Source organism: Pieris napi, chromosome 3 (assembly GCF_905475465.1).
Source record: "Pieris napi chromosome 3, ilPieNapi1.2, whole genome shotgun sequence".
Classification (NCBI taxonomy): Eukaryota; Metazoa; Arthropoda; class Insecta; order Lepidoptera; family Pieridae; genus Pieris; species Pieris napi.
In genome coordinates, this window is record NC_062236.1 from 194,863 (window position 1) to 204,006 (window position 9,144).

At 36.0% G+C, this 9,144-nt stretch overlaps 1 long non-coding RNA gene across 1 annotated transcript; it reads right to left on the minus strand.

The window, feature by feature from the left end:
- Nucleotides 1-1,517: 1,517 nt before the first annotated feature.
- LOC125063729 lies at nucleotides 1,518-3,381 on the minus strand. The gene is made up of 3 exons (XR_007119557.1): nucleotides 3,097-3,381; nucleotides 2,611-2,774; nucleotides 1,518-2,431 (listed from the first exon to the last, which is right to left on the minus strand). It is a non-coding gene; the product is annotated as an uncharacterized LOC125063729 (long non-coding RNA).
- Between the last annotated feature and the right edge of the window lie 5,763 nt (nucleotides 3,382-9,144).

Sequence of the window (9,144 nt, forward strand, 5' to 3'; positions counted from 1 at the left end):
TTTCCGATTTTTTATGAGAATTACACATAATTTGTATTAACATTAACCATAAAGCAAACTTGCAGCCAACGCTACTAAGCTAAGTATTCCAATCCAACTCAACAATCATGATTCGAGCACAATATGTAAAATATCAAAACAGTTTTGGAAGTTGTCGAGAGAAAATTGGTTTAACCTTGTTTTCTGTTACTCGGTTTTAATCATAAGTATCCGTAATTATTTTTAAGTATTCTAATTATTTCTTTTTTCTACGATTTTACGCCTTTTCTAAGCACACAATTTACTATATACTCGTATATATGCTTATGCAGTCGTGCAGTTACTGGCTAAGCGGTGGTTGACAAGTTTGTCATCACGTTTGCCCAAATATTGGTCTGTCTGTGTTGTAGCCACTAGTGTGGGTGGATTAAGTCAAATTCGACGTTTCTAGAGCGACCAGTCTAAGTTTCAGATCTTTCTCCTTAATCAATTACAGCGTCTTGCAAGACAAGCATTTGTGTAGGGTAACTGCATCGGTCGTTAGACAAGTTCATGTAGCCTCTACTAATATAATGAATTTTGGTTAGGTTCACAAAATATTTATAATAATAATATAATATTTAAGTTGTTAGTTACACAGACATGAGGAGACTGGAGATCAAAGTTTTAGACTTTTAAAATTAATTGGTTGAGTCAAATATGGCCTTGTGGAAATCCACACAAACAATATCTTCATATCAATAAGAAATAACTCAGTTTTCATTTAATATTAGATAAACATAGAAGGAGCACTTACCCTAAGTGCAAGGCAAGGTGGCCGCATCGTCTGTGACCGCTCGGCCGTAGCTAACGCCAACTATTCACCAGATTAATTAAATTCTGAGCTCTCGAACTCGAACGGTTACGTTAACTTAACCTGCCCGAGAATTACTTGCACTTACTGACTTGTGCAGAGTTTGCGTTTGATTAAGCTGATTACTTCCCTTCAATATCCCGATTGCTCAATTTAGATTCAATTTATTTATGTCCAAAAATAGATTGATATTATTGTAGTTGCATATCTCAATAAAACTAATTCAAAATAGAAACGAGGTATCAAGCACTAGATTAGTCATCCAACGAAACCTAATGTCTGCATTGAGTATTCGCACTTATCTATAATTGAGCATTGTTGGTCTAGTGGCTTCAGCGTGTGACTCTCATCCCTGAGGTCGTAGGTTCGATTCCCAGCGGTGCACCAATGGACTTTTTTTCTATGTGCATTTAACATTCGCTCGAACGGTGAAGGAAAACATCGTGAGGAACGGTTTCTTGCTTGCTTGCCTTAGACCGAAAACGGCGTGTCAGTCACAGGAGGCCGATCACCTTCTTGTTTATTAGATCAACAAATAATAATGAAACAGAAATTATTTTAGAATAAAGTTACATTAAACTATCTTTATTTAATTATAATATATTTATCTTAGAATACATGACGTAGTTGAAACAAGACAATAACATTTTAATATACATTTATTTTGTTCATACAATTATTAACATACATTAGTCGAACATTGTACAGCGCACATTAACTGAAACATCAACAAATAGTAAAGTGTTAAGATAAACAAAGTGAGGCAGAGAAGGAATAACATTTGGTCATTATGTCCACTTGTTGGGGGCAGGGGGAAAGGGCAAATTCACCTCTCATAAGACGAGGTTTAAACACCTCGACCACTTGACCCCACCTCCTCACCTATACTTGATTTTACTTTCTCAAATTCATATACAGGCTGATACAACTCATGAAATGAACGACCATTTTTAATATAGACTACAATGCTTAAATTAACTATAGATTGGGTATTTTTTTAAAATTGTAAGGAACGAAAAGCGTTTAGTCACTAACTAAAATTGCCCAAGGTTAATAAGGCTTTATTATACAAGCCTTTGGAACACTCTGTATCAAGCAAACAATCAAGTAAAGGGGAGTTGAAAGCTAAAGCAAATAAGCACCCGCTCTAGGTCCGAGAACGGTTTCTTAATGTTACTGCTGTCCTCTCGCCGAACGTGCTTTTAATGACGACTCAACACTTTATAATTTACAAACTACTTCTTGCTGCGCCTTTATCTGCTAGCTTAAGATCAATACTTGCGATGAGTTTTTGTTTATTATCTCTGTAATAGTAACTAAATCTGTTGCTTATTCAAAAGTGTGTACAATATTTTAAGGAATTCATCTATTGAAATCTTAATGATCTAAATATAATTTAAGAAATACACCGAGCGATATATCATAGCAAATGGAATGAGATAGAGGGGTGAATGTATTTTTGTTTGCGTCTGAAAGCCTCCAAACATAATGCGAGTTCCGTGATTGTGTCGTCATAACCCTCCAGTGCGCGGGGGCAGTTTGACAAAGTGGCGGAAACGGTCACCGAGGCCCATGCCCTTGTGTCACGCGACAGGTACCCTGCACGACACAAAAGATTTATTACAAACTTCTGTATAAATAAACATGCCTTTATGGGGTAAATCTTCTTTATTTTTAAAGAATAAATGTCTTCAGTGGAAGCTAAAGGAACTTTTCATAAATTATAATCTTTGTTAAAACATTAAGAAAATTACGTAAACTAATTTAATCTCGCGTACCAAAATAATTACAACTCCTTATCTCCGCAGTCGAGTGTGAATTTGACTAACAAATACACACACAAAGATGTCCTCTGGCCATCCTTAATTGCTGTCACCGAAAACTGCTCTTAGACGATTTCCTTTGCTAGAGGACGTCGTGTAGGCTTTCATCTTATTTGCATCTGGAACAAGCAAATTTCAGCTTTATTATACAGGAATAGGGGTTTCGGAGCGTTTATCGGAACAGATTCGGCGATATACACTCTATTCAGTAAGGAAAAATACACGCGACACAAAATATTATTTGCATTTTATAAGCATTAATATCGATGACAACCAAAACTCTTAAAATTCACAATCCTTTTTACATATTCTAAATTCGGTTATGTATTAAATATGATTAGAGTTTCATCATATTTTTTACGAACTATTCTTTCATGAACAACGGAATAAGTTAAAATATTAATGATTAATCTAATAATCATAAAGTATTTGAAATTTTACCATTCTACAATTGAATCGTATGCGTCGCAGTTGTATGGAGCGCCTTAATGTAAGTAATTAGTCCGGGGCTCCGCAGGTCAAAGCGGCGGAAGCTGACCGCGCGGCGTGCGCACTTCCGCGCGTGTCACAGCAATGTCTTGCGTCGGAAGGACCGACTTTTGAGGGGTAGCTCAGAGAACTTCCGCTTTGTTTACGTGTTCGTGTGCCTGTAGTGTGTAGAAAATTAGGCTTTATTTCTAATCCTCATAATCCTTATATAAACTTTATCCTCATAATCCCATACTAGATCTGATTTGCTGAGAAGTAAATCCACTCAGGTACATAAATAGCTTTTGCTCATTAAAGTCTTTCGAATTGCAATTGATGCACGCTCGCGTGAGCAGTGAAGAGTCCCGGGACTTTGGTGAAAATTGCGGTTACTTTGACGGCTAATAAAATAATATTAAAATAAAGGAGTGCTCCAGGTAAGAGGTCTCGCCTCACTGCGTGCGCAACATCAAAGCTCTCCTTCAGTCAACGGCTAATTGGCTTGACCGGGCTCGGCGTCCTCTGATATGCTGCTTCGGCTCTCAGGAGTTGGGGCGAGACTGATAGACTGATGTATATAATTAAAATTAAAAAGGTCAAACACTTTAACATAGACACAGTACAGTCAAAATATTTACGTCCCCTACAAAGTGTAATGTATAATAATTGTAGCAGTCATAATATCTAATGCAATAGATCTAAAAATCACGATATGTTTTGAATTAATATTGTATTATAATCAACTTTATATGTGGAGTAGCTCCTTTGTACACATAAACATATAAACACATAATGTTTAGCGTAACGGATAGTGGCGTTACGGTAACGGACACGTAACGAAGCGGTGTCACGCCGCTCGCCTCCTTCGCACACACTTTGCTGGCCAACATTTAGGTCCGTGTACCATCGGTAGAGTACAACATAATTTTACTAATAATCATTCTTCGCGAATACGTTTTCATAATTACCTACTGCCATCTATAACCATTGATGTCCTTATCAAAAATAAAACATCGTCGGACATGTATGAAAGCGTAACAAACTTACTTTTGTATTATTATTTTACAAATATATTTTCATTATTAGATTTATTGTGGTTTCAATCAGTACACATATTTTATTTTATGTAATAACAGATTATTTAGAACACTAAGCGAGCTTACAAAGCGCAGCATATCAAACACTGGGCGTATTCTTTAGGAACGGTCAAGGGACAGGCGAGGGTGGTCGGTTTAATCTTGGGTCGGATTTTAGTGAAGACAAATATGGCCGCTTATTAATGGAAGGAAATTATTGAATTAAGGGATCCTCTTACGGTTTGTCTTGCATGGCTGCCGACAAACACTTGCACTTAAAGCGGAACATAATACGGCAAAATTTATTGGACATTTAGAATATTATCACCTAAATAACTTAATTTTTATTAAAACAAATAACTAATAAAATATTATTATTTTAGATAAATAGATGTATAATACGTCAAGTTTTTCTTGGTGTAACTTGTATTATCCGTTCTTGTGACTGAAAATGATCGAATAAAGGCAAAGTTTACTTCGGCAATCAAATAGGGCCTTACGCGCCGTTCAAGGAGAGGTTGACTCCTCTGAACAACGCGTAAATTCCCAAACAAACAAACTCAAGACGTTAGACAATTTACATGTTGTAATTTTAATTAGGATTCCGCAACGGTCACCACTCGGACAATGGTAAAGGTTCCGGGGACTGGCGGGGGGCGGAGAGGGTAGCACCTAATGTTAATTTAATCCGGCTTCAAGGAGTACAAGCCTAAAAGTTGTGACTTTGCGTCTTGTATTGTTCTTCACTTCGTACATAATATAAGCACACTCTATTTCGAGTTCACATATAGCATTTTAAATGTTTAAATAAAAAGTTTTTCCTAATCAATTCATATATTCCAGTAAGTAAACAAGGATACACAAAAAAACACATTATTAATATAAAATCACAATTTATAAGAAATAAAAAATGAAAACATTCTCTTCAAGAATGATGTTGATAAAGAATACTTTGATACCTGAATGGAGTCGAAATTCGGTAAATTTTTAAGGTCACTTGGTGGTAGCTTAGTGTGGACGCGGTCGGGGCACGTGTTAAGTTTGTTGCGTATAATTAAGGGGAATAATTCAGATTCGGACCCTTGAGGTCAAGTCAGTCGATCCAACCTGTCGCCGCCTCAGCATTGCCAAGGAGTTCAATGTTAAATTGAATTTAATACAAGTTAAAGAAAGGGTTACGCCGGGCTGGCACTTTGAACTTGCCAAATAGCTAAACGTAAATGTTTTCTCTAATATTTGAACTCAAATATTGTAAGCAAAATTTATTTAAAATCATACAATAAAGTGATTTTAAACTTATGTAACTAATTAACGTATTTTTTCTAACTACTTCCTTTTGATTATGTGTGACTAAAACATAACAGTTAATTATCTAAGTTTTTGTTACTGGTGGCAAACGGGTAGGAGGCTCATCTGATGTTAAGTGACCGCCGCCCATAGACACTCGCACTGCCAGAAGCCTCGCAAGCGCGCTGCCGGCCATTTAAGAATTGGTACGCTCTTTTCTAGAAAGAAAGTCGAATTGGTTCGGATATACGGCAGTGGGCAGCTAGTTCCACATATTGGCAGTGCGCGGCAGAAATTGCCTTAAGAAACACTTAGTTGTGGAACGACGGACGTTAAGGTGTATTTCGTGTTCTTTGGGTGTGGTGTCCATTGGTTTCAGTCAATTTTTCTTTAAAATATTTATCATAATTTAATTAAAATTCCTTCTGAAAATAGATTTATTGAACTGGGTGATGTCTGTCTTTTGAGAAAATAAAATATGTTAGGACTTTGCGTTCTAATTTTTTGTGTGTTTAAAAGCATATCTTTACTAACTCTACCCTAAACCATACAGAAATTATGTGTCTTTTGTTATAATTGCGTTTATTATTAATAAAAAATAAGTATACTGTTATATCGAAAGTAACTTTACCAGATGGTACCAGGATACGTTAAGCAAGTGAGATGCGAATTTAAAAAGGACACGACACGAACACGAAATATGTTTATAAGGAACAACGTATTTTGATTTATAACGATCCCCAGGATAACACATAACCGCTGACGTGAGTGGAGCAACTTATAAGCGAAATTGTGTCTTTAACAGAGTTTAAAATCCAATTTTATCATTACTATGTTACTCTTTTGGAAATTATATTTATAATAACAAATAAATAGATGTTATATTATTTAAATAATCGGCAGCTTTTTAAGATTATGATAAGATTGAACGCAATCGATAAAAGAGAAAATCTATTACAATGTAAACATATAAACTTTATCAACGAAATGCACAATAATTGTAGCCCAGAAACAAGTGCGGCCGAAAACACAAACGTGTAAATACGCCGAAACCCATAAAAATGCTATAGTTGTCAAATATACAATATTTAATATGCAATAAACTTGAATAATACCTATTAAAGAATTAAAAAAACGGGCGGTCGGCCAATTTCGTGAATAAATCCTTGAATTAAGACTTTTTAAATGGCCCAAGTAGGATTTACACTTTTAAACTTTATTCTTGCTTTTCAAGAACATTTCCTGATGTTATAATTAAAACATTCAGTAGGTAATTTGATGACATTTAAGAAAAATTAACATTGTTTACTGCTGCACTTTAGCTGCATTAAAACATTCGTGGTAATTTTGGATTAACTTTAATTTAAATAATAATAGTTGTGCCTGGCACACTGGTTTCCTTGCGATAGCCAAAACCACCCCATTCAGGGCCCACCGATGCAGATGCGTTTCTTGTGAAACATTATTTGTTAAAATTAAAAACATGAACCGAATCGTGTCGGGGGCAGACAATTGTGATGCAAATCACCTCCTTCTGAAAAAAGGGAGTGCGAAAAATCGCTGCTTAGTATAAGAGTCGAACTGTTGCGTCTTATTTTCAGACTGTGTTGTGTGTAATTTATGTGCTCGTATTAAATAATTTACTATAAACATTAAACAATTTAACTATAGTTCACTAGTTTATAAGTTTAATCATTAATTTAAATTACAAAACAAATAATGAGATTATCACGAGGGTTTTTGGTGATAAAGTTAAAGATCTGATTGGACGAAAAATGCCAAGCAGTGAATATATTTTAGATACTACGAAAAAAGCCGTGACTCCCAGACTACAACACAAGAATTTATAATATACTTTTTTATTGTGAGTTAAGTGTTGTGCGGCTATAAAGGGCAGGGCAAATGACGCAATATCTCGGCGAAGCGGAGTCGGGTGAGAAACGAGGTTATTATTTATGTTAATTCTAACGCTAAGTGACGTCTTACCTTCGCGAGCACGCAGGGTTGCCACTCATTACTTATTATTTATTGTGCGTAATGGCAGGGGTGCAATACGCACGGCTTAATGGCTTCGATATGTCGGCTTCGCTAGGGTTGCTGGCAAACGTTTAAAAATCCGAGCTTCGTAACTTTAATATGCAAATAAATTAGTTGTATTTTTCAAATTACAAGTTCAATACAAAAAAAATTGATTGAATCGAAATATTAATTAGAATACGTGAATATTTATTGCTGTTTTTACATCAAAAAGTGTACTTATTTGTAATTGAATGTTTCCCAATAACGCGACGACAGACGGTTTAATGGCGTCACGACCGTATGTGGTTCGCCAACCCTACGTATGAAAGCGCGAATTTTTCTCAAGTCACCGCCATAATTGTGGCACTTTACATAATGTCTATTTTAGTGGAGCGCACATTTCTCAAACGGCCGGGACCCTAATGAGTCGTGAACGCTATTCTTCCGTGTGAGGCAATTCGCAGCACTAGCTTCTTTCTCAATCGGTACGTGATGATAATTATTATAATGTATTATGACGCAGTCAACAAGCCACTCTTTCGTGCAAATCTGATTAAACAAATCTCCTAAAACTGTAAATGGTAAACATCCACTCGAAACAAAATGTATCAAATAATAAAAAAAATAGATTATATTTATTAAAGACTACTAAACGATACCAAAGCGTTTTTTTAAGAAAGTAACGTTCTAGGTAGGGTATAGATATATTAGGCCTAATAAGACCTAATAGGGATGTTTGACAAAAAACAGCTTATAGTTATACCAACTGTATTTGAAAGCTTAATCGGTGAAAGCTCCTCCACCTTTACTTGTAAGACTTCAAGGTGGCTTCAGAGTTTAAATGAATATTCTACACAATAGCCGAATAAAAGTTGTGTGAAGAAGTAAGTACTCTGTACTAGACAGAAGTCGTGGAAGGCTGCGGCTGCGTCAGGTCCGGCCCATAAATATCAGTTAGAGGGGCGCGTATGAGACGAATTGTAAATGTGCAATTTGCCAACTTTCCACTTCAATCCACCGCCGGATTTATCGCCTTTTATAAATCCCTTTAACACCTTGCTCTAGCCAACTTTGAATGAGATCATCCCTGGACAAGATTGGAGACAATCTCGTTGACTTTATTTTTTAACATTCCAACGACGATGAAATATTAAATGCACACATAGCATCCTGTTCCTGAATCGGATCTGACGGAAGAGACAGAAGACTGACTTTCTTTGCATGAAATATTTCGTTTACAATTAAATATTATTATAAGAAAATAATCCTACGTGCGTAAGATATATTTCGAGACGGGTTCCAATAATGCAACCAATAAATGAGCAGTGTATATAATAGTATTTACATTACATAACCCATCCTGGGTCCGGCAACATCACAGTGTCTGCCCGGCCATAAAGCGCGGCCCAGCCGGTTCCGGCAAGCTGGGCGCACCTGCCGCGTTATTATCGCCGGTAAATACCATAAACTAGAAACTCTAATGGCTGCCTTGCAAATGTCTTTCATCTAATCCACAGACTAAATAGTCGATATGAAATGATTTTACTGATCATGAGTCATTACGTGTAGTCACCAAGTAAATTAATAAGAATACTAAAATTAAATTAAAAGTTAACTTAGGTGAGAACTTTTAACCTGT